Below are 24,754 nucleotides of genomic sequence, written 5' to 3'. Positions count from 1 at the left end.
CATTTGTATGGCACTTATATATTTATATTGAATAAGAATATTTTAGTATGCTTAATTTATTTTAACTAAGTATAATCAAATATATGAAATATATATTTATATTTAAAGTTTACAAAATGCCATCCTTATAAGACTCTTGTAAAGTAGTAATAATAATGCCTAACACTTATATAATGCTTATTATATGCCAGGTCTTGTGCTAAGTGCTTTACACATATTATCTCATTTGATTTTCATAACAATCCTGGTAGGTAGGTGCTGTTATTACCCCCATTTTACAGATGAGAAAATTGAGGTGGGGGTGCAGTAGAAAAAGAACTAGGTCTGGATTCTGTCACCTACATGACTTTTGGCAAGTCATTTTACTTCTCTGGCCTTGGTTTCCCCATCTGTAAAATGAATGGGTTGAGCTAGTTACCTCCCAGTTCCCCTTCTAGCTCTAAATCAATGTTTCTATGACCTGGATGGCCATGAATATGTCATTTCCTCACCATACACCTCAGTTTCCTCATCTGTAAAATGATCAGGTTAGATTACATGACCTTTCAGGTCCTTTCCCAGCTCTAAATATAGCATCCTCCACTTTGGAGAGCTGTATGGCTCTGAACCCAGAGCCATACAGCTAGTGAAATGATCGAATCCTGAATGAGCTCAGGTTCTCTGACCCCAGATGCAGTCCTCCACATTGCCTTTCTCACACACAGGGATCTGGGAAACAAGGAACTTTGATAAACTTGTGAAGTGATGTCTAAATGGCAGCTGTTACCCTGTCCCAGGGAAAGTGTTACTCTCTGTTATTTAAACTACATCACTTAAGCTTTTATTGAGGTGAATGGAACCTTAGTGCTGTAGGTGCCTGCTCTCCCCACATTGCCTTCTGTGATTTCTTTTCAATTAACCTGGAAAAGCACTAGATTTGGAATCAGAATACCTGTACTAGAATTCTGGACCTTACTCTTACTCCCTGAGTGACCTGGGGCAACTTTTTTTCAGTTTTTTGGGCCTCGGTTTCCTCATTTGTCAAAAGAAGTTGTTGGAAGAAGAAAGAAAAAAGTTGAAAGAAAAAAGAAGCTGTAAGGTTCCTCTGACCTCACGATTCTACTATCTATATAACTTCACACAAACCACTTCCTTATTTTTAGAGTGGGCCTCAGTTTCCTCATCTGTAAAATGAGAGAGTTGCAGTAAATGATCTTATGACCCCACATATCTATTTCCTGGATCAGATAGACTATTTGTGCTCAAGTTGTGGTGAAGCCTTCCAGGCTCAGTCACAATAGGACGAACTGTACTTTGACCCCAACATAGTGATGTCATTTTGGTTCTCTTTGGGAATTAAGGATAACACCCAAACCCCTGACTAGTGGGGTGTGTGTGTGTGTGTGTATGTGTATAGGCTTGTGATTTTATTGGTATAGGGGCTTCTGGTGAGGAAATTATCTTTGTCAATGCAGATTGGCATTAGCTCTGAAATTTCTAGTCTTAGGGGTTTGACTGGGGGAGAGGAGACATTGAAATATTAAGTGATTTTTCATTGTTCAAGGTCACACACTGCTTTATGTCAAAGATGGGACTTTAGCTCAGCTTATATTGACTCTGAGCTCAGCTCTCTCTACCTGAGGCTGCCTTTCTTTTAAAAAATGTTTTTAAAATTTATTTTCAGTTCCAAATTCTCTCCCTTTCCCACCCACTGAGAAGGCAAGAAATACTATACCTATTATGCATACGAAATCATGAAAACATATTTCCACTTTCTTGATGCGTGTTTTTAAAACCCAGAGTCACAGGAAGACAGTGGATATATTGGATTTGGAGTAAAAGGAAATGGCTCCTAGCTCTGTCATTTACTTCCCTTGGCCTCAGTTTCCCCATCTGTAAAATTATGAACTTGGATTCAATGACTTCTGAAGTCCTTTCCTGTTCTAAAATATTGACCCTGGGATGCTATTTCCTCATCTTTCTTGGTTGCTGGGAGCAACAGCCATTGCTGTAAGGTGTGACTCTGGAAGACAGGTTAATATTGTAGTAGCACCACCTGCTGGAGAAATGGAAAAGACCATGGTATAGACCAGATTTGAATATCCCTGACTGCTTATAAAGCTAATATCAACTGTTTGGAAGAAACTCTAGAACATAAAACATGAGGATTGGAAGAAACCTTAGTAAATGGAATGTAAGAACTGAAAGAGACCTTATAATACACAAAATATCAGAACTGGAAGGGACTTTAAAACACAAAGAATGCCAGAACTTGAAGGGATCCTATAACATGGAATATGAGAAATTAAGGGAATCTAGAACATACAATACACAAACATGGGATTTTAGAACTTAGAACACAGGATGCCAAAGCTATAAATTACCTTAGCCTGTAGACTTTTAGACCTGGGAGGTACTTTAGACAGTATATCAGATAGTATCAGAGCTAGAAGAGTCCTCAGAAATTCGAAATTGTAATTGGAAAAATTACTCTCTGATTGTATAAATGTAGCTCATTAAAGAGCTGTAAATGATTACCAAGTAACTGTAAAATGAAAGAAAAATAAAATGACTTCATTTTCTAGGCAAGGCTATTAAAGTTTTCAAATACTTGCATGGTTAAGTAAAGGAAGAAAAAGGAAGTCCACGGATATGGAGAATAACTTCATTCCCCCTTCCCAGGGTGAGCTTAACTTTAAAGAGTTTGCATAGTCAGAATGGAAATATTTAACCAGACAAGCCTAGCAATGCCCCACACTAAAGAAGAAAGAATCTCTGAACAAAGAAACAGATATTTAACCAAGTAGGTCTCCAGTTTACCAGTGATGGATCAGGGATAAAGGTTGTTGTTTTTTTTTTTACATGCTGATGACTTTTCCTTTAAAGCATTCACTTTAATTTCCTTAAGCATCTTCTTATGTCAGTTACTGTCCTAGGTGCTGGGGACATAAGTACAAAGAATGAAATGATCTTTACCTTCCAGGGAGCCCAGGAAAGATGAGAAGTGTATATATGTGTATATACACACAAACAGAATAAATATAAAGAGAATGAGTACAAATGAACATTAAGTATTCTAATATGCTGTATTTTCAGAGGTACTAGTATGTGGGTAATCAGGAAAAGGTGGTAGTTCTTGGTGAGCTATGCCTTTAAGAACTCAGTTTTATCTCAGATGAAGATATGGATCCTATGAAATGGAGGTGAAGGAATATGTTCCAGGTACAGGGTCCACATCCTTTCCTTTCCATTACCCCTTCCACTCCCTAATGAGAAAGCAAGAAAAACAAAAACTGTTATAGACATACATAGCCAAGCAGGACAATTTCTTACATTGGTCATTCAATGTACATTTATTAAGGACTTACTATGTGCCAGGCTTTAAGTTAAGTACTTGGGATACACAAACCAAAACCAAGCAGTCCCTGACCTCAAGGAGCTTACATCCGTGAAAGGGAGGAGGGAGATCATATGTGTAACACATTCAAATAGAGACAATGTACCCATTGTGGGGAAGGCACTAGTGGCTGGGGGACCCATACAGGCATCACACAGAAGGAATTCTTAAGCTGAGTACCAAAGGAAAGAAGAAACTCAGAGAGCTGGAGATAAAGGGAGTGCATTCCAGACTTAGGATGCAGCCAATGCAAAAACATAGAGATGGGATGGATTGTTGTGAATCACCAGAAGTCCAGTTTAGTCAAATAGAGGAGTATAAGAACGGGAGTAAATATATCATAAGACTGGAAAAAAATAGCTTGGAGTCAAGTTGTAAAGCACTTTAAATGCCAAAACAAAGGATTCTGTGTTTGAAGCTAGAAATAATGAGCCACTGGAATTCATTATTGAGTATTTTAATTATTTCTTCTTGTAGCTTATGCTCTGACTAGCATGAAAACTCCTTGAGGCAGGAGTTGGTTCTTATCTAAACACTTACCCAAACCTTGCATTTATATCAGTACGTACTGTAGTGAGTAGGTACTTATTAACTCCATAACTGTTTCATCAGTGAATGATGAATGAATGCATCTAGATTCTAGAAAGACCCTATACCTATAGGTAGGTGGGATGCTATTTGTGGTCCAGCTAACTTCTTATCCAGCAGATCCAAAGTGTATTCATTCAGACACAGTGGGGTTCTGATGCCTCTATACTCACTTTATCAGTTTTTGGGGTCTATTTTCAGGAGCAATATGGTGGAAGAAGATAGATACTGCTAATGGCAGGGCCTTAGAGACATGGCCATATATACTGATATCAGAACATGAGAAATCTTTTTTTCAAATGCTTTATTTACTTCTTATTTACATCATTTATTTTCACAAGATTTTGAGTTACAAATTTTCTCCTCATTTTTCCCCTACCCACCACCCCAAAATAGCGATCCCACTGGATATTCCCTCCTCCAATGTGCTCTCTCCCATATTTTCTCCCATACCCCTTTTAACTTTTCCAGTAGGGCATGGTGGATCTCTATGCCCCAGTGCCTGTATATCTTTCAACTTCTATTTTGCCCTCTGGTTCTAAAGCATCAGGGCAATTTTCCTTTAGAATTTCTTGAAAGATGATTTCTAGGTTCTTTTTTTGATCATGGCTTTCAGGTAGTCCAATAATTTTTAAGTTATCTCTCCTGGATCTATTTTCCAGGTCAGTGGTTTTTCCCATGAGATATTTCACATTGCCTTCTATTTTTTCATTTGTTTGGATCTGTTTAACAGCATCTTGATTTCTCATAAAGTCATTAGCTTCCATTTGCTCCAATCTAATTCTGAATTCTCCTCAGTGAGCTTTTGAGATTCTTTTTCCATCTGGCAAATTTGGTTTTTTAAGGCATTCTTCTCCTCATTGCCTTTTTGAGCCTCTTTTGCCATTTGAGTTAGTCTATTTTTTAAGGTGTTATTTTCCTCAGTCAGGCTGTTGACTCTCATTTCTTAATTTTCTTGCATTGTTATCATTTCTCTTCCCAATTTTTCCTCCACTTCTCTTATCTGCTTCTTAAGGTCCTCTATGGCCTGTAACCAGGTCGTATTTTCCTTTGAAACTTTTGGTGCAGGAGTTCTGACTTCACTGTCTTCCTCCTGTTTCATGCTTTGATCCTTTTTGTCCCCCAAATAGGAGTCTAATGCTGGATTCTTCTGTTTGCTTTGTTTCCTTTGCCTGGTCATGTTGCCACTCAACTACTTTACTTTTGGGCTTTTTGCCACAGTAGGACTCTGCTACCAGACAGGGGAGCTTTTGTCCCAAATGCTGGGATTTTCTTAGCTGCCTGAGGTATTATTTGGGTGTCCTCTCTGAAGCCTCCACATGCTCTGGCAAACTGGTCACACACCCTAGGACCTCCACCCTAGACCACAATCCAGATCCAAGCAGGTTAAAGCAAAAGTGGTTACCCCTCAGACTGGTTGCTTGGTCCCCCTACAATCTTCAGGCCAGGAGCTGAAGCTGCTACATGGCAGTGACTGCACAACCATGGTGCCTCAGTGGCTTCTCCCTCTAGGGGATAAAGGCTGGACCGCAGTCCCAACTACTGTATCCCAAGGTCCACACTGCACTGACCTCTCACTTCATCCTTAGCATCTATGGGTTGATAGTTCTGGAAACGGCCACAGCTGCTGATGATCTGAAGCCCCTCCACCCTGAGGCTGGTCAGGCAGCACTGGGGCTAAAACCTCGGGCTCAAGGGGGGCTGGGCTCAGCTCCCAAAATGCTGTGCTGCTGGTTTAATGGGCTGTCCTCAGCAGAAGGTTAGCTTCTCTGTGTCATTTTGTGGGTTTTGTAGCCAGAACACCAGAAATCTTGCAAAGTCTGAAACCTGTGAGATGTATTTGGAGAACACCTCCAGGAAGGTAATCAAGTTGGGAAAGTGCTTTGAAATTATGCTGAATGAGAATTAATTGAAGGAATTGGGAATGTTCAGCCTGAAGAAGAAAAGACTTAGGAAAAGTGTTTGGAAATGTGCAAGATAAGAGTTGTGTTCAAGTGTTTGGAGGCTGTCACACAGAAAAGGGGTTGGAATTATTCTGCTTGGCTTGAGAGGGCAGAACAAGGAGCAATGAGTGCAAAACTGTACCGAGATAAATTTAGGCTTGATGGCAGGATAGACTTCCTAACAATCAGAGCTACCCACAAAAGGAATAGGATAACTTCTTCCAAAAGTAGTAGGTTTTTTTTCCCTGGAGTTTTTCAACCAAAGAATGGATGACCATTTGGTGGGCTCTTCAACCAGAGACTGGATGACTGTTTTTTGGGTTATTCAACCAAGGACTGGGTGACCATTTATTGGGGATGTTGCAAGTGGGGAATATTTTTTAGATATGTGTTGGACATGATGGCTTCCAACTCTCTCCCTCTGAGAGTCACCAAGAGCTGAAATTATTTGCCCAAGTTCACAATCTAGTTAGAAACTAAATTGGGAATAAAAATCAGGTCATCTGTCTCCCAAATCAGATATTCTTTTCTCTACACTATAGGTTGGTTCTGTGTTAAAAAAGGGAGATTTGACTGATGACTTCCCAATTTCATTCTTTGTCTATCTCTAGCACTTAGCACCTAGCACTTAGCACATAGTAGGTGTTAAATAAATGCTTGTTAATTGATTGATTGATATGTCCTGTTGCTCTGCTCATTCTCCACTTTGTCAGAGAAATCTTTCTCCCATGTAATAATAATAGTGATGATAATAATAACTGACATTTTTAAAAGTATGTTAAGGTTTGCAAAGTGTTTTACCTACAATTATTTCGTTTGAGAGTATACTGCTGGTGCATAAAGTAGCATTGCTCCTGCTGCCTTCAAAGGATAATTTCAGGCCCAAGCAACCTTGAGAGCCTCTTGATAGAAGTGCCCTTCAGATGCCCCACTGTGATTTTTATGTTAAAAAAAGAAAGCCAGAAGAACATGGTAATCTTTCCCCCATTATCTGCCTCCCATCAAGCATGGAGTACTTCTTACTGGGGATTGCATTATTCATGAACATTCACATTTATCAAAAGAATTCAAAATTTCATAAAGTTTCTATTTTGGAACACTTATTCTCTTTGGCACTTGTCAGCCTTGGACAAGGGGACCTTACTATGGAGTGTCTCTGGTGTCCTTGGCTTACATAGGCTTTCTCTAGTGCAGACATCTTTCTTCTCCCCTTCTGGTACCACATATCATGCCATAGTTAGAGGCAGCTGGGTGGCACAATGAATAGAATACTGGACTGGAGTCTGAAAGACCTGAGTTCAAATTTGACCTCGGACACTTACTAGCTGTGGGTCCCTGGGGAAGTTATTTAACCTCTGCCTGCTCCAGTTTCCTCAACTATAAAATGGGAATAATAATAATACCTATCTCCCAAGGTTGTTGTGAGAAACAAATAAGATAATTAAGGTAAAGTGCTTGGCACATAGTGGGCACTTAAGATAAGCTTATTTACTTCCTGCCTTCCTCCCATTTTCACTTCCAGGACATTCAACCATCAGGAAACATGCCTGACTTGACAGCTAAACTGCAAAGGCAGAAATATCAAGTCAAGAGGAGAGAAGTGATGGTTGCTCTGACTTGGACCCTAGTGAGGACATCTAAGATATTGTGTTCTTCAAATTTTAGAAAAAAATGTTAATAAGTTGGAGAGGGTTACAGAGAAAGATAACCAGGATAGTGCAAGGTCCATAATTCACAATATATGAGAATGGATTGAAGGAATTGGGGATGTTCAGGTGACAAAGTAGAGAGAGCATTGGGTTTGGAATCAGGAAGTTTCATCTTCATGAGTTCAAATCTGACTTCAGACATTTATTAGCTTTGTGATCCTGGGCAAGTTACTTAATCCTGTTTGCCTCAGCTTCCCCATCTGTAAAATGAACTGGGGAAAGAAATGACAAATGACTCCAATACCCTTGCCAAGAAAACCCCAAATGGGATCACTAAGAGTTGGACATGACTAAAAATTATTCAACAACAAGAAAGATTATCACATGGATTGAGTAGCCCCCATAGGGACAGAATCTCAGTTTGGATATTCCCTCTAGTAATGCAGATTGCAATTCATCCACACCTGTCCATTCTTTGCACCCCTCCATTTCTTCCCATGATTTTCTTGTGTTCTCTTGACATTGTGAGGTTGCCAATGGAGTATGTGGGGCTGCCCTTTGATTATCCCTTGTTTTCTCAAGGTAATCAGCCCATTTTGTTTGTTGAGTCTGCATCTCTCTGATGGCATCCTTTGTGCCTTTTCTTTGTAATTCCTCATTTGTAATTCTCACTACCATATATGTGACCATGGTCTTTTGGATAATTTTGAACTTCAAAGCTCTGGAGACTGTAATATTCCATGGTTTGCAGACATACATCACTAAGAGGATATTGTTATTTTTAAATGGACATTTATTTCAGGAAAATGATTAGATTATTAAAGAATTTCAAAATTTCCCCAAAACAATCTGGACCACTTTCCTTCTTATGTTCAATTCCAACCTCAATTTATTATTATCTATTTCCATCATCTGTCCTTATTGGTGGACCAGCTCTCTCTATATAGGGTGTCATCCAACTATATATCTAGTCTGGAAAACAAACATTCTTCATCCCCATGGTTTCTCCAAAGTGGATTGTCAGGCTAAACTCTTGAAGGATTATAAATCTTATTTAGGAGTCTCTATATTGTGCTGGGGACTGAGGCACTTAACTCAATACCTACCAAAAACATGAACTTTCAAAGGACCTCACCATCTAGAAAGAATCCCTTTTTAACTTGAACTCCTGTGTTGGATCTCCTCAACAACAGTCATGAAGTAACAAAGGGCTGAACCCCTTTGGAGAGCAGTCAAGTTTCTATTTTGTGCCTCACTTGATATTAATGATCAGAGGATTATTGAACAAAGGTTATCTCTGGTGTTACTATTTTTCAAGGACTCTTGAACATACAGATGAAAAGTGAAAAGTTCAGGCCATGGTGCCTAGTCTATACAATGCAACATGACACCTGAACAATTGATAAAACATTTCAGTTTCCATCTGGGTGTTTGGCATCATATTGATGTAATGTTAGCACTTGACATAACCACAAAGTCACAATACAAACTTGCTTCTCAAGAGTGAAGAAAAAAATCTCCAAAATCTGTGAAGAATTTAGAATTTCCTATTCTATATTAATCAACCTATTAAAAGTAACTTAAATGCCTATGTCATACTTGTATGGAATCTCAAAACAAACATGGGAAGTAGATAGTACAAATATTGTCTCCATTTTATGGATAAGGACACATGCTCACAGAAGGGTAATGTTGGAACTAAAATAGCAGAATTGATGTAAAATCCAGGTCCCCTGACACTACATTATACTATCATAATCTATTTTTTTGTTTTGTTTGATTTTTGGAGGGCAATTGGGGTTAAGTGACTTGCCCAAAGTCACATGGCTAGGAAGTATGTCAAGTGTCTGAGGCCAGATTTGAACTCAGGTCCTCCTGACTCCAAAGCTAGTGTTCTATTCACTGTGCCACCTAGCCACCCATAATAATCTATATTTTAAGATATTTTCATGGCATAGGCCACAACTCTTTTTGAGGACACTTTTATTGAATGTATCATTCAATGCCTCTTTCTCATTGGGTGCTTCCCACATTAAACTCCTAGGAGAATAACCCATTCTTCTAACCTACATAAAACAATAAAGGGATTCCACTAGCAACTGTTCTAAAACTTTTCTGGGTGTTTGTATTCATACCCTAACTGCTAACAATTCAATTCAACAAACATTTATTATGTACCTACAATGTGTCAGTTACTGTCCTGCATGCTAGAGACACAAAGACAAAAATGGAACACCCTGCCTTTAAGAAGTTTAAGTTCTAATGGTCCCAAAGGAAGATGAGATCTACCAGAGGGTGAGGGCGATTGGACTCTCAGAAAGAGTTCAAAACTCCAGCTAGGAGAAAATGTTGAATTTTTGTTTTGTTTTCCTCCTATGGACCTGAGTTGGTAGCTTTTTCCAATGGGGCTAAGTAATTGCTTCGAATTATCACCTCCTGGAGTTGACTAATAAAATAGCACCCACTCACCTCTCTGAATAACCTTGGTGCTTGGCAAAAGTCAATATTCCTTAATTTCTCAACAATTTGGGTATAATGGGAATTGTCAGAAATTTTAATTTTCTCACAGTTTAGCTCACTCACAATGGTTGTCAAGCAGCTAAGTGATATGACGGAAAGTAGCGCTAATCGTCTCGAGAGAAGACAGTCCTTCAAAGGTAAGGGAGAGGATGTGCAGACACTAATGAAATTTTATTATCAGAACATAGAATTAGGATTGTGACAAGAGACAATGGTGGCAGTGACATGCACTTAGGATGTTAAAGCTTGTGAAGTCTCTGAGCCGAAGCTCAGACAAAAATAGCTAAAGCTGAAGACTGGTGAACAATCTGAAGGCAAAAAGATTTGATCACAGTTTATCAGTTAAGAGAAAAAAGAAAAATGTAACCTGTAACCATGAGCTAGAAGAGAAAAACGGCTCTTATTTTTGGTCTGTTTTAACATCCACCATGTCATAGAATCATCATCGAATCTCAGAGTTGGAAAAAGCACGGTGTCGGAGGTTTAGAGTTGGAAGGGATGTCAGAGCCCATGTAATCCAACCACTTCACTTTACGAATAAGGAAACTGAAGTCCAAAGTAATCAAATGACTTGGCCAAAGTCACCTGAGAAATAAATGGCAGAACTGAGATTGTACTCAGATCTCTTAGCTCCAGAGTCAAAATTCTCTGCACTAATTTGGGGACATCTCATTGAACTCATAACTGGCCAAGAATTCCCTTTGTGACACCTCCAGTAAGTGGTGATTCACTCTCTACTTGTAGACTTCCAGTGATGGGGAGTTCACTACTTCCCAAGTCATTCCATGCCATTTTTTTTGTTCGAAAGCTTTACCTTACTTTGAGCCAAAATCTGCTTCTCTGTGAATTCCCTACCCATTGCTCCTAGTTCGGTCCTTTGGGCTGAAACATAGCGAGTCTCAATTCTCTTTCTTGAGGTAGTCTTTCAGATGAAGAGAGCTATAGTGCCCCTTGCCCCCAGTCATTCCTAGGCTAAACATTCATATTTTCTATGCCCAGTCCTAATGTGATATAAATTCCAATTTCCTTAGCAACCTGATGACATTCCTCAGGAATCAATCTGCCTTGTTATTGTCCTACCTAAAAATGTGGTAGGAGGTAGCTAGTTTACCCAGTTGTTAAAGCATTGGACTTCAAGTCAGGAAGACCTGAGTTCAAATCCAGCTTCAGACACTCATTAGTTGTGTGCCCCTGGGCAAATCATTTAACCTCTGCTTGCCTTAATCCACTGGAGAAAGAAATGGCAAACCACTCCAGTATCTCTACCAAGAAAACCCTGTGGAGAGTAATCAAGTCACAAGACAGTATCCTAAGTCACAAGAGTTGGACATGACTAAATGACTGAACAACAGCAAAAAAAATGGCACTCCCAATTAAACACAGTATTACAGAGATGTATTAGAAAAGTTCTAATAAATAGATGTTGCTAGCCCAAAGATCAAAATATCACTTAAGCAGCTAAGTGTTGTAGTGGATAGAATATTCGTCTTGTCAAGAAAACTCGAATTTGAATCCTGCCTCAAAATCTTATTATTTGTGTGGCCCTGAGTTTGCTTCAGTTTCTTCATTTGTAAAATGGGGGATAGTGACAGCAACTACCTCCCAGGGTTGTTGTGAGGATCAAATGATATAATAATTTTAAGTGTGCTTAGCACATGTGGTGCCTGGCACATAGTAAACCCTATATAAATTGCTGCTGCTGATGATCTCGCTTAACCTCTCTATGGGCAGCTAAGTGGTTCAGCGGATAGATCTCCAGGTCCAGAGTCAGAAAGACTCCTCTTTGTGAGTTCAGATCTGGCCTCAGACACTTCTTAGCTGTGTGACTGTGGACAAGTCACTTAACCCTATTTGCTTCAGCTTTCTCATCTGTAAAATGAGCTAGAGAAGGAAATGTCAAACTACTCCAGAATCTTTGCCAAGAAAATCCTAAAAAGGGTCATGCAGAGTTGGACATGATAATAGAAAAAGAACTACCACCACCACCACTACCACTACCACCACTACTACTACCACTACCACCACTACTACTACCACCACCACTACTACTACTACTACTACCACTACTGCTACTACTACTGCTACTACTGCTATTACTACTGCTACTACTATTGCTACTACTTCTCTGTGCTTCAGTTTCTGCATCCATAAAATGAGAGCACTAGACCCAAGGGCCTCTACAATCCCTTCCATGACTATGTCTATGATCCAGTGATTACTTCCAGCTGAGGAGTATCAAGGAAGAATCATCCCAAAGATTTTCTTGGAGTTGGGCTTTAAAGGATATGTAGTTTTCAAGAGGGAGGTGGAGGCAGGCAGGATTGCGTCAAAGAGTCGATGCCTGGAGATCTTTAAAAGCCTATTCTTGAGCACTCTTATCAAATTCAGGATATTGTAAAATCTTGGCTCAATAACTGAGCAATACCATCTCTGAAAGCACTTCTGCAAGGATGTGTGAATTTCTTTGAAATTTTAAATTACCTGGGCTTTGTAAGCCATAAATAATCATTTTACAGTCGCTGCCTTCATTTAGCCAGTAGTCTATTTTGTGAGTTTGTGCATCATTTAAGAAATATAAATATTTAGCGATATCAGGCAGTAAAGCAAGGCACGTTTGGCATTTTAAATACCTCAGATGCTTGAATTGGTTTAGTTCCCATTGTAAATATTGATCATTTTGTAGGGGAAGGTCTTTCATTTCCATCTTGGTTTAGGAAAAAAAATTAACCACATCCATTGATCTTTCTAGGTTTCCTAGGACAGATGATGAACATAGTGGATCAAGTGGGTTTTTTGAACAGCACATTCATTTGGATGTGGAATTGGATGATCTGACTTTGAATTCCAGCTGACCTAATTATGAACTATGTGACCTTTGGTACATTCCAACCTCTCTGGACTTCTATTTCTTCATCTGCAAAGATGAAGGGATTGAATTAAAATGTCCAGTTCTACTTCTATGATTTATGATCCCATCTTAGGATGAAAAGATAGAACTAGTCTTATGCATGGGCAGGTAGGTTAATGTGGTAGAATATGTGTGTAGGAGTGTTAGGAAGATGATGTGCCTCTAAGTACTTACCCTACTTGTCTTTTTGAAATTTTAATATCTGAAGATTAATTCATAGAGTTAGAGAGGGAAAGGAATTTGGAAGTCTACTCCCAATCTATTCTGCAGGTGAGGAAAATTGAAACCCCCCAAAGGTGAGAGGATTCTCCAGGGTTAACTTAATTAAGCTGGTGCAATTAGGGCTCACACCCAGGTCTGATGAACCCCATTGTTCCGTTGAATTCTGACTTCTAGTGCAGTGGTTTCCAGGGAGAATTAGAAGATAAAAATATCACTCAATGTCCTTTAAAGATATTGTTTTAAATGAAATATAAATCTTGTTATCCAAAGATACACAGATGCTCAGGGTGGGAAGGGAAATCAGAGGTCATCTAACCTATCTACACCTAAATTAGATACTGGATGAGTGATCATCCAGTGGGGAAACCCACTGCTCCCCAGGGTAACCCATTCCACTTGGGATTAGCTCTAATGGTTATGGAGTTTTTCTTTACATTGGACCAAAATTTATTTTTCTACAACTTCCATCCATGTCTCCTAATTCTGCTCTTTGGGACCAGGAAAAACAAGTTAAATCCCTCTTCCATATGACAAATACTTATAGGCTAATCTCCCTCTCCCCCCCCCCCCCCCAATTTAATGCATGTCTTTTCCAGGCTCAACATTCCCCAATTCCATCAATTGTCATAGGGCATGATCTTGAGGTCCTTCACCATCCTTATCTTCCTCTAGACTCTCTAGTTTATTGATGGATATCTTTCCTAAAATATTCTGCCCAAGACTAAGCACAATACTTCACATGTGATCAGACCACAGCAGAGCCTAGCAGGACTCTGTCTTCCATTGTCCTAGATACTGTATTTCTCTTAATTGACCCAATATCTCATTAACTATTTTCACTATAATTTTTACACCATTGACTTATTGAATTTGTAATTCATTTAAATCCTCACATCTTTTTCAGACAAACCGCAATCTAGGCACTTCTCTTAAATGTTGTCAAGTTGTTCTTTCAATCTGCATTTAAGACTTTATAGTTATCTCTATTCCATTTTGTTCTCTTTACCCAACATTCAAATCCACCAGGTGTTTTTTGTAGCATCTATGAGGTAGCTTGATATAGTGGAAAGAGCCACTGGCCATGGCATCAGAGGACTTGGGTTCAAATTCTATCTCTGTTTCTTACTACTTGTGTCATGTTGGGCATGTCATTCCACTCTCCTGAGTGTCCATTTCCAGGTCTGTAAAATGAACAGATTGGACTAGATGGCCCTTCTAGCTCTAGATTTTATGATCCTATTAACATTTTAGCTGCACCTCCTAGAATTAAGCCTCTATAAATCTGATAAACTTGCCATCTGTGGCTTCATCCAAATCACTGATAAAAGTGTGGGGAAAAAAGCCCAGAGCCAAAGACAAATCCCTTGGGTGCTCTACTAGACACCACCTTCCAAGCTGAAAATTAATAATCTTTCCTTTGGGCTTGGCTATTCAACCAGTTTTGGATTCTAATCATACCATCATCTCACCCCCATCTGTCAGTTCCAACAGAAACTTTGTCAAATGCTTCGCTAAGGTCTAGGTCTATTGCTAAAGAATTTATTCCCCCAAACTAGAAGCCTAGTAACCTCATCAGAAAAGGAAATAAGGTTGGTGTGGTATGAAAAATTCTTAATGAAGTTGTGCCAATTCTTTGTGATCACCATTCTGTTCCCTAATTGAGCATCAAACATCCCTTCAGCATGACATGCCAGAATTTTGCCAGGAATCAAAGTCAAGCTGACTGACCTATAGTTTTTAGACTCCACTCATTTTCCTTTTTAAAAAATTAGTATGCTCTGGGAAAACTGGAAGATAGTATGGCAGAAACTGGCCATAGACCAGTATCTAACACCATATACCAAAATCAAGTCAAAATGGGTGCATGATCTAGGTATAAAGACTGATTACTGTAAGCAATCTGGGAGAGCAAGGAATAGTTTACCTGTCAGATTTATGGAGAAGGGAAGACTTTATGACCAAGCCAGAATTAGAGAGCATTATAAAATGCAAAATGGACAATTTTGATTGCATTAAATAGAAATGTTTCCATACAAATAAGGCCAATGTAACCAAGATTAAGAGGGAAGTGGAAAATTGGGAAAGAATTTTTATAATCAGTGTCTTTGATAAATGCCTCATTTCTAAAATATACAGAGAATTGAGTCAAATTTATAAGAATTCAAGTCACTCCCCAACTGATAAATGGTCAAAGGATATGAACAGGCAGTTTTCAGAGGAAGAAATTAAAGATATTTATAATCAGAAAAATGCTCTAAATCACTATTGATTAGAGAAATGGAAATCAAAACAGCTCAGAGGTACCACATCTCACAGGTCATATTGGCTAAGATGACAAAACAGGAAAATGATAAATGCTGGAGAAGATGTGGAAAAGTTGGAACACTAAAGCATTGTTGGTGGACTTGTGAACTGATTCAACCATTCTGGAGAGTAATCTGGAACTATGCCCAAAGAGCTATAAATTAGTGACAAAATAGTACCACTCTAGGGTTGTATCCCAAAGAGATCATAGAAATGGGAAGAGGACCCAATACAAAAATATTTATAGCAGCTCTTTTTGTGGTGGCAAAGAATTGGAAATCAAGGGGGTGCCCATCAATTGGTGAATGGCTGAATAAATTGTGGTACATGAATATAATGGAATACTATTATGCTATAAGAAATGAGGAGCATATGGACTTCATAATAACCTGGAGAGACATATAAATTGATGTTGAGTGAGAAGAGCAGAACCAGGAGAAATTTGTACACAAATACAGACACAACATATGTGTGATGACTAACTTTGATAGACTGGGCCCCTCTCAGCAATGTAAGGTTATAAGACAACTCCAAAAGACTCATGATGGAAAGAGATATCCACATCCAGATAAAGAACTACAGAGTCCGAGTACAGATTGAAGCAAATTGCTTGCTCTATTTCTTTTTTTTTTTGTTTTTTTTTGTTTCCTCTTTTCCATTGTTCATTCCATTGGTTATAATCCTTCTTTACAGCCTGACTGATGTTTAATGTGAAGGTATTTGTAGATCCTATATTTCATTACATGCCACCATGTGGGGGAGGACAAGGAGGGGGATAAAATTTGAAACTCAAAGGATTGTGAAACTGAATGTTGTAAACTAAAAATAAATTGATTAATTAATTTAAAAAATTTAGCATGTTTCCCTCATCCTGAGGCAGCCCTTTTTCCATTCTTGATGACTTTTAAAATGTCATTGTCTGTGGCATGATTTTTGTCTCTTCAAAATTCTATCTTCCCTTCTCTAGACACTCTCCAGTTTGTCAATCTTTCTCTTAAAGTATAAAGCACAGAACTGGACATAATACTAAAGATGTTATCTGATTTTATAGGAGAAAGCATTAATAGCTGGGGAAGGGGGCATGGATAAGGAAAATTTTTATGCAGAGGTGACCCTTGAACTGAGTCTTGAAGGAGACTAAGAATTCTGAAAACCAGAGGTAAAGAAAGAGTGCTTTTCAGGTCTGAGAGATGGTAGGAAGGAAGGAAGGAAGGAAAGAAAGAAAGAAAGAAAGAAAGAAAGAAAGAAAGAAAGAAAGAAAGAAAGAAAGAAAGAAAGAAAGGAAGGAAGGAAGGAAGGAAGGAAGGAAGGAAGGAAGGAAGGAAGGAAGGAAGGAAGGAAGGAAAGAAGGAAGGAAGGAAGAAGGAAAGAAGGAAAAAAGAAAGAAAAAGAAAGAAAGGAAGGAAGGAAGGAAGGAAGAAAAATGAAGAAGAAACAAATGAAGGAAAGAAGAAGGAAGAGAGGTAGGAAAGAAAGAACAAAGAAACAAATGAAGGAAGGGAGGAAGGGAGAGAGGGAGAGAGGAAAGAAAGAGGAAGACAATGGAACTTGGGGCGAGGTTGCAAAGAATCACAGAACAAAAGCTTTTCTTTGTTAAATCACTCTACTTGTTTACTGACAGAAGTTTTGTGTAAGATTTCTCCCTTATTTTGACTATATACTATATCAGTTTTATTCATAATTATTAAGGAATTTTCAAAACTAGAGTGAACAAGAATGGTATGCACTCAACTCCAAATATCTTTATAATCAGCCTAGTCTCTGAACCTAGTTTCCCTCTCACTTCTACCCTCCCAGCAGTTGTTATACATTTCTGATACGTTAATTTCATAGAATTTTTCAAGTCCAAAGGGATCTTTGAGATTATTTTATTCCTTGCCCCTTTATTTGTAGAGATGAAGAAAATGAAACCCAGAGGAGAGAGGGAATGTGTCCAAGGTCATAAAACTGGCAGAACTGAGCCTAGAACCCAGGTCTGGAGACGCTCAATGTAGGGTTCGGTGCCTTCAACCACATTACTTTATATAAAGTGACTTTCTCAATTTGAGAATTACCTGGGAAGCTGGGATCAGAAAGACTCACAAACTTCACGGAGGGGAAGAAATCATTTTTCCCGTGACTAGATTTGATGTCCATCCTTTATTGGGCTTCAGCCTTACTTTCTCCATACACCTTCAAATGAGTGATATTTTTCTGATTTAAAAAATCCATGTTCATCTCATAGGCTTTGGGACCATTTAGAAGATATTGCTAATCTGATCTAATGGACTGTGCTTTAGACTCTAGTTTTTTTCTCCCCCTATTTCTCCTCCTTTTTTAAAAGACCCTTCTAATGTGATTAAACAGGGGGAAGTAAAATTCTTGCTGACACCAAGCCTCTATCATGAAAACTCCATCATTTATTTACTGGTCATTACATTCAGATCCAACTCTGCTATGCTGCCTGGCTTTTTCTCACCAAAGAGAGAACTCTGGCATCAGAGCAAAGTTTTTCTTTATTAGAAAATGGCTATGAAAGACCAAGTAACTGCATAGCTATTAGAGAAATCTTTGTTTTAAAGAAGTTTTTGGTCTTGATACTTTCCTAATTTGAATCTAACAAATAAAAAAACCTATAGTTGCACTAAAGAATGTTTCCTGCCTTCACTCTCTCTAGCCTAACTCCAGTGGTAAGCTAGTAAACTGGTTTAACAACCAGTTCTCAAAAAAATGTGCTTCTGACACACTTTAAAATTTAATCTGTTGGGAGAAAGACCCATATGTACAAAAATGTTTATAGCAGCTCTTTTTGTTGTGGCAAAGAATTGGAAATTAAGGGGGTGCCCATCAATTGGGGAATGGCTGAACAAGTTGTGGTATATGCATGTTATGGAATACTATTGTGCTATAAGAAACGGGGAGCAGGCAGTCTTCATATTTACCTGGAGAGGCTTAAAAGAACTGATGCTGAGTGAGAAGAGTAGAACCAGGAGAAATTTGTACACAATTACAGACACAATGTATGTGTGATGATCAACTTTGATAGACTGGACTCTTCTCAGCAATGCAGTGACATAAGTCAATCCCAAAAAACGCATGATGGAGAGAAAAACATGCATCCAGAGAAAGAACTAGAAAGAACTAAGTTTATATCCAGGTGGAAGCAAAATACCTGATCTTTTTCGTTCTCTTATTTGGTTTCATGTCCTCTTTACCATTTTTCATTCCAGCTGGTACAATCCGTCCTTATAACCTGACCAATGTATAATGTGAAAGTATTTACAGATCCTATACTTGACTATAAGCCGCCATGGGGGGGGAGGGGAGGGAGGGGGACAAAATGTAAAATTCAAGGAATTGTGGAATTGAATCCTGTAAACTAAAAGGAAACAAACAAATTAATAAATTAAAAAAATTAAAATTAAAAAAATTTAATCTGCATTAACATTTTAACATTAACATTTTCTTCATCACTTTCTTAAAACTGATTAAACAGTGAGTCAAACTCTGATTTGTTTCGTTGCTGATTTCCAAAGTATAAATGCTCATACTGATCACTTAGCAATTGACTCTAGCTAGTAGGAGATGACTCCAACATATCCTTACCTAACTCCCATAAACTGGGAAAGGGGAAAAGAGAAGAGAGAAGGGGGAAAGGAACAAACAATTATTACATTCCTAGAATAATTTCTCTGGATCTTTTCTTTGCCTCCATGGTACTCAAATAGAGAGAGAAAGCTGGAGCCAAAAAGACCTGAGTTCAGATCTAACCTCAGATCCGTGCTAGCTGTGTGACCTTGGGCAAGTCATTTACCCTCTGACTGGTTCTATTTAATCAACTATCAAATGGGAAGAATGCCAGCACCTACCTCATAGTGTTGCTGTGAGATCAAATGAGTTAACTAGATAAAAAACTTTGTAATCCTTAAAATACTATGTAAGTGTGAATGTTATTATTACCAATAATGATGATGATATTAATAATCTTATGTAATCATTACATTAAAATCTCCTTCTGATGCCTCATTGTATGTTGGAGGTGATCTTGAGTCCTTGAAGGCTATGCTAACGAAGCCCAATCTTTGTCATCTTTTGCTAAGATCAACTTCTACTAAGGTCAAATGAGATGATAGCTGTAAAGTACTTAACACAAGGCCTGGCACATAGTAAGAGTTGTGTAAATGTTAGCTATTATTATTACTAAGCTATAAAGGTTTTGAAGAAGGACTCAGAGTTGGATTAGATGTATACCTGTCATCTGAGAACCAGCCTCACTAAGTTCAGAGGGGCTCATTGCCAGATTGGCCACTGGCTATGAATATTACAGCCACAGAATCTGTTGAGTACCTTCTATTCATTCAAGACTGAGTTGCTGCCTTCAACTATGGATGGAGGAGCAACAAAATCCAGTTTGGTCAAGTTGGAGAAATATATGTGCTGTGCATGATGGGTATCATTGTTGTTTACCTTCTCAATGGGTGGAGGAGGGACAGGAGGAAGGAAGAAGACTTAGAACTCAATTTTTAAAAATTAATATTAAAAAATAAATTAATGGATTAAAGAATAAAGAAATGTACATGCTGCATTTTCCACCCCCATTCAGTGTAAGCAACAGCAAAAACTTCCACTTTCAGGTTTGAATTCATACTGCCTTAGGCACAGTAGGTATTTAATCATTGTTTCTTGAATTTTCACGTAAATCGAGATTGTTGGATATCTTCAACTGGGTAGCATACTATGGTCACAAAATGCATCACTTGGTGGTCAATCTCTTTGTGATGCATACCTCCAAACTGAGACTGTATTGGTCTTTGAAGAGCAGATAGTCTAGCGATCTGGGCACATACACAAAGTCTTACTAGTTTATAGGATCTTCAAGTTAGATAATCGACAGTAAGATGATCACTTTTTAATTTTACAGAGGAAGTAATGAGGGACCAGAGAAAAATGACTTGCTCCAGGTCACACAGATAGGAAGCAATGGTGCTGGGATTTGGACCTTTGGCCTTCAAATCCACTTTTTTATGAGGGTTCTTGTGAACATTTTTTAATACTTTGATGACTATATTTCAATATGATCTTCTGCATCTTATCTTATGCCTTTAAAAATATTCTTCTAAGAAGGGGCCCAAAGGCTTCACCAGACTGCCAAAGGGGGACCTGGAAAACTAAGAAGTTAAGGACCCAAAGGATGCCTATACTAGCCTGGCCTTTGAGAACCTCAGCTCACCTACATGGGATGGTGAGTCACTGGATGGTGAATTTGGAAAATATTTCAAGTGAAAGGAAATAGGAATATCTCAACTGAAATGTGTATTCAAAAGAATAAACCTGAACTAGTAACAAAGACAGTTCTTGTCTGAGATTGGCATTTGCACTGTTGTCACACTATGAAACAAATCTTTTCCCTCCTGTAAACTTCTAATATAGGAGAAAGGTCTAGCTGCTGCATTTACAAAGCCTGGATCCTCCAATGAATCTTGGAACTATAAAGACGAAGGGAATGGAAGAGACATAAGTTGATTGTTTTAGCTAATCCCCAGACTTGCTTGTCCTGGTATGTTAAAGAAGTCAAGGCATACAAGAGTTACTTAAAGAGACTAGGGAGAAGAGAAGACTGAAGGGAGACATGGTAGCTATCTTCAAGTATAAGAAAGGACAAATTGTGGGAGAGGAATGAAATTTATTCTGCTTGTTCCCAGAATAAAGAAATGGGAGTAATTAGAGCTCTCCAAATATAGGCTATGTATCTATAGTCCCTGTTACTGAAGGTATTTGATTTAATTCAACAAACATTTTATCAAGTTCAAAACAGTGCCTGCCCTCAATGAGCTTACTTTCAACCATTTGGAGGATGGGGAGGGAGCGATCTGCAAGTAGATGTTGAATGCCTACTAGTCAGTAGGTCCTAATGTCCCATATCTATGTTTATATCCTGTCAAACTTTTCTAGCTCCATCTATATAGTAAAGCACACATTTGAATGCGATCCCACCAATTTGTCTAGTTCTCTATTGGCCCGTCAACATATATCATTCCTTCATAGAGTAGAGACTAGACCTGTAATTTTATTGAGAAAAGTCTCTCCATCAATGCAATCCAATCTTCTTGGAAGCTTATAGGCTTAGAGGGCTGCACCAGAAACAGGTTAATGATTTGCTGAGGGTCACAGTCAAAGCCAGGATTTGAACTCAGGTCTCTTTTTGACTTCATGACTGGCCCTCTATCCATTATGCTACACTGACTGTCATTCATTCATACATTTAGCAAACATTGATGAAGCCTAAATCATATGTGGAGTATTGTGCTTATTGCTGAGATGAATATAAAACTTGAGACACATTGTCTTCACCCATGGAGCAAACAACATAATGGCAGGATGAAACAAAACAAAACACAAGTACAGATACATAATACAAAATATTAAATGATAAGCTCTTTGTGATTAGAGATTATTTCATTTTTTCTTTGTATTCCTAGTACTTAATAGAGTGCCCAGCACATAGTAGGCTCTTAAAAATGCTTGTGGTTGGCAGTTTACAGATGAAGGAATAAAAACTATCTATAGTCATATGAAGAAGTGTTTTGAATCACTATTCACTAGAGGAATGCAAATCGAAACAATTTTGAGGGACCACCTCACACCTATCAGATTGGCTAACACCACAAAAAAAGGAATATGATCAATGTTGTAGAGGATTCAGGAAAATCGAGACACTAATGCACTATTGTTGGAGTTGTGAACTGATCCAACCACTCTGAAGAACAATTTGGAATTATGCCAAAAGGGCAACCAAACTGCACATACCCTCTGATCCAGCAGTGCCACTAGTAGGTCTGTATCCTGAAGAGATCTAAAAAAGGGAAAAGGACTCCTCCATACAAAAATATTTATAGCAGCTCTTTTTGAGGTGGCAAAGTATGGAAACTGAGGGAAAGCCCATCAGTTGGGGAATGGCTGGACAAATAAGCTATCAATGTAATGGAATACTACTGTTCCATAAGAAATGATGAGCAGGAGGATTCAGAAAAACGTGGAAAGCCTCATATGGACTGATGCAAAGTGAAATGAAAACCAGGAAAATGCCATACAGAGATCATGTTTGTAATTTAATACCAATATTCTTCTGCTATTATATGACTGTATCATGGAGTATAATGATCTCAAATGAAAATGTAAAATAATTTCCCAACAACACATGTGAAAATGAACTATTCCAGGCAAATGAATTTTTTTTTGCACCTACCTTCCAGAGTTGTTGTGAGGATCCATTGAGATAATATATGTAAAGGACTTAGCCTAGCACATAGTAGGCACTTAAGGCTTGTATCCTTCCTATCCCCTAACATAGGTAAAGCATGTTGCCAACTTTAAAACACTCTATGAAGTCACTCATTATTGTTATAGTATTATCATCACCACCATCATTATTGGGCTGTAAGTCCTACACAAAGAGCTCACTCCATGGTCTAGAATTCCTCTATCATTCTGAACATTGTGTGGTCAGCTAAGATCTGGAGACAGGAATATCTGGGTTAGAATCTGGTTCAAATCAGACATTTCCTAGCTGCATGACTTAGTCACTTAGCCTCTGTCTGCCTCAGTTTCCCAGTCTGTAAAATGGAAATAATAGCACCAACCTTCCAGGGTTGTTGAGAGGATCAAATGAGAAAATATTTGTAAAGCACTTTGCAAACCTTAAAATGCAAAATAAGCACTATTATTATATTCATTTTTGGAAATGGTCAACATGGGAATTTGTTTTGCTGGACTCTACACATCTGTAATGAGGGATTTGTTTTTCTATTTTGTTTTCAATAGGAATGAGGACAGCAAATAAAAGCTTGTTAATTGAAAAATTAATTTGTTATAAAAGAATGAAAATGCTTAAATATCAATGGAGCAAACAGATTGTCTGTCCAATGGAGATCTGTTGCTCGTGTGGCTAGTTGCTTTTCCCAGATATGTATTTGTTGTTGTTGTTGAGTAATTTTCAGTCATATTTGATTCTTTGTGATCCCATTGGGTTTTCTTGGCAAAGATACTAGAGTGATTTGCCATTTTCTTGTTCAGCTCATTGGAAAGCAGGGTTAAGTGACTTCCCCAGGGTCCTACAGTCTGAGGAGAGATTTGAATTTGAGAAGATGAGTCTTCTCTAGGTCTGGCATTCTCTCCATTATACCACCTTGCTGCCTTTCCTTCTATAATTTTGTTTAATGAATTTGAACTTAACGGAACAAACATGAACAAATCCTTGTACAAAGATACACAGACATAGTGAACTACATATGAAACCATGACTGTCCATTTCATCTAGTTCTACCTTTCTCTAATGACATCCTCTCTTCCCCTTTTCTTGACCAACTTCTAGTTGGTGATGCACTGCATGTTGCTTCCACCCACCATGTTTCTCTCCATTGTCCTTTGAGTGAACCCATGCTTGGATTCTGGGGTATTCAGTATTACTACTTTACAGCATCATTGTTACAGGATAATGTCTCATCTCTTTCCTTGACCCATTTGGACAGAGGTTGAAGTCTAGAGATTAACAAAAGCAGCAGTGAGTGACCTTCAAAATCTGTTATATGGTACCACTAGAAATGTCATAGATGTCAATCAAAGGTTACTCCCACTCTGGAGACTGTCATCTAGTCTGCTCAGCCTCTTTGGGGTTGGACAACCCATAAAAGAAGACATTCCAGAGCTAGAGAAATCACAGTCTAAAAGGCACTTATATATTTCCCAGCTTCATAATTTAAAAACTAGTCATGGTAAAGGTCTACAGATATTAATAATGACTCACATACTGACAGCATCTTAGGTTGGAAAGCTCTATCCACAGAACAGCTCCATGACATAGATAGTACAGGTGTTATCTTCTCTACCCCCCCCCCCGTGTGTTTCTGCCTCTATCTCTCTGTCTCTCTCTTTGGGTTTCTCTCTGTCCCCATCTCTCTCTGTGTCTCTGTCTCTCTCTGTGTCTCTGTCTCTCTCTGTGTCTCTCTGTCTCTGTCTCTCTCTGTCTCTCTGTCTCTCTCTCTGTCTCTCTCTGTCTCTCTGTCTCTCTCTCTCTCTCTGTCTCTGTCTCTGTCTTTCTCTGTCTGTCTCTCTCTCTGTCTCTCTGTCTCTCTCTGTCTCTGTCTCTCTGTCTCTGTCTCTCTGTCTCTTTCTCTGTCTCTCTGTCTCTGTCTGTCTGTCTGTCTGTCTGTCTGTCTGTCTGTCTGTCTCTCTCTCTCTCTCTCTCTCTCTCTCTCTCTCTCTCTCT

Source organism: Petaurus breviceps, unplaced genomic scaffold (genome assembly GCF_028583685.1).
Source record: "Petaurus breviceps papuanus isolate PSGF00001 unplaced genomic scaffold, PetGlider_PUasm1.0 188, whole genome shotgun sequence".
NCBI classification, from domain to species: Eukaryota; Metazoa; Chordata; class Mammalia; order Diprotodontia; family Petauridae; genus Petaurus; species Petaurus breviceps.
Note: the sequence above shows the minus strand (reverse complement) of the source record.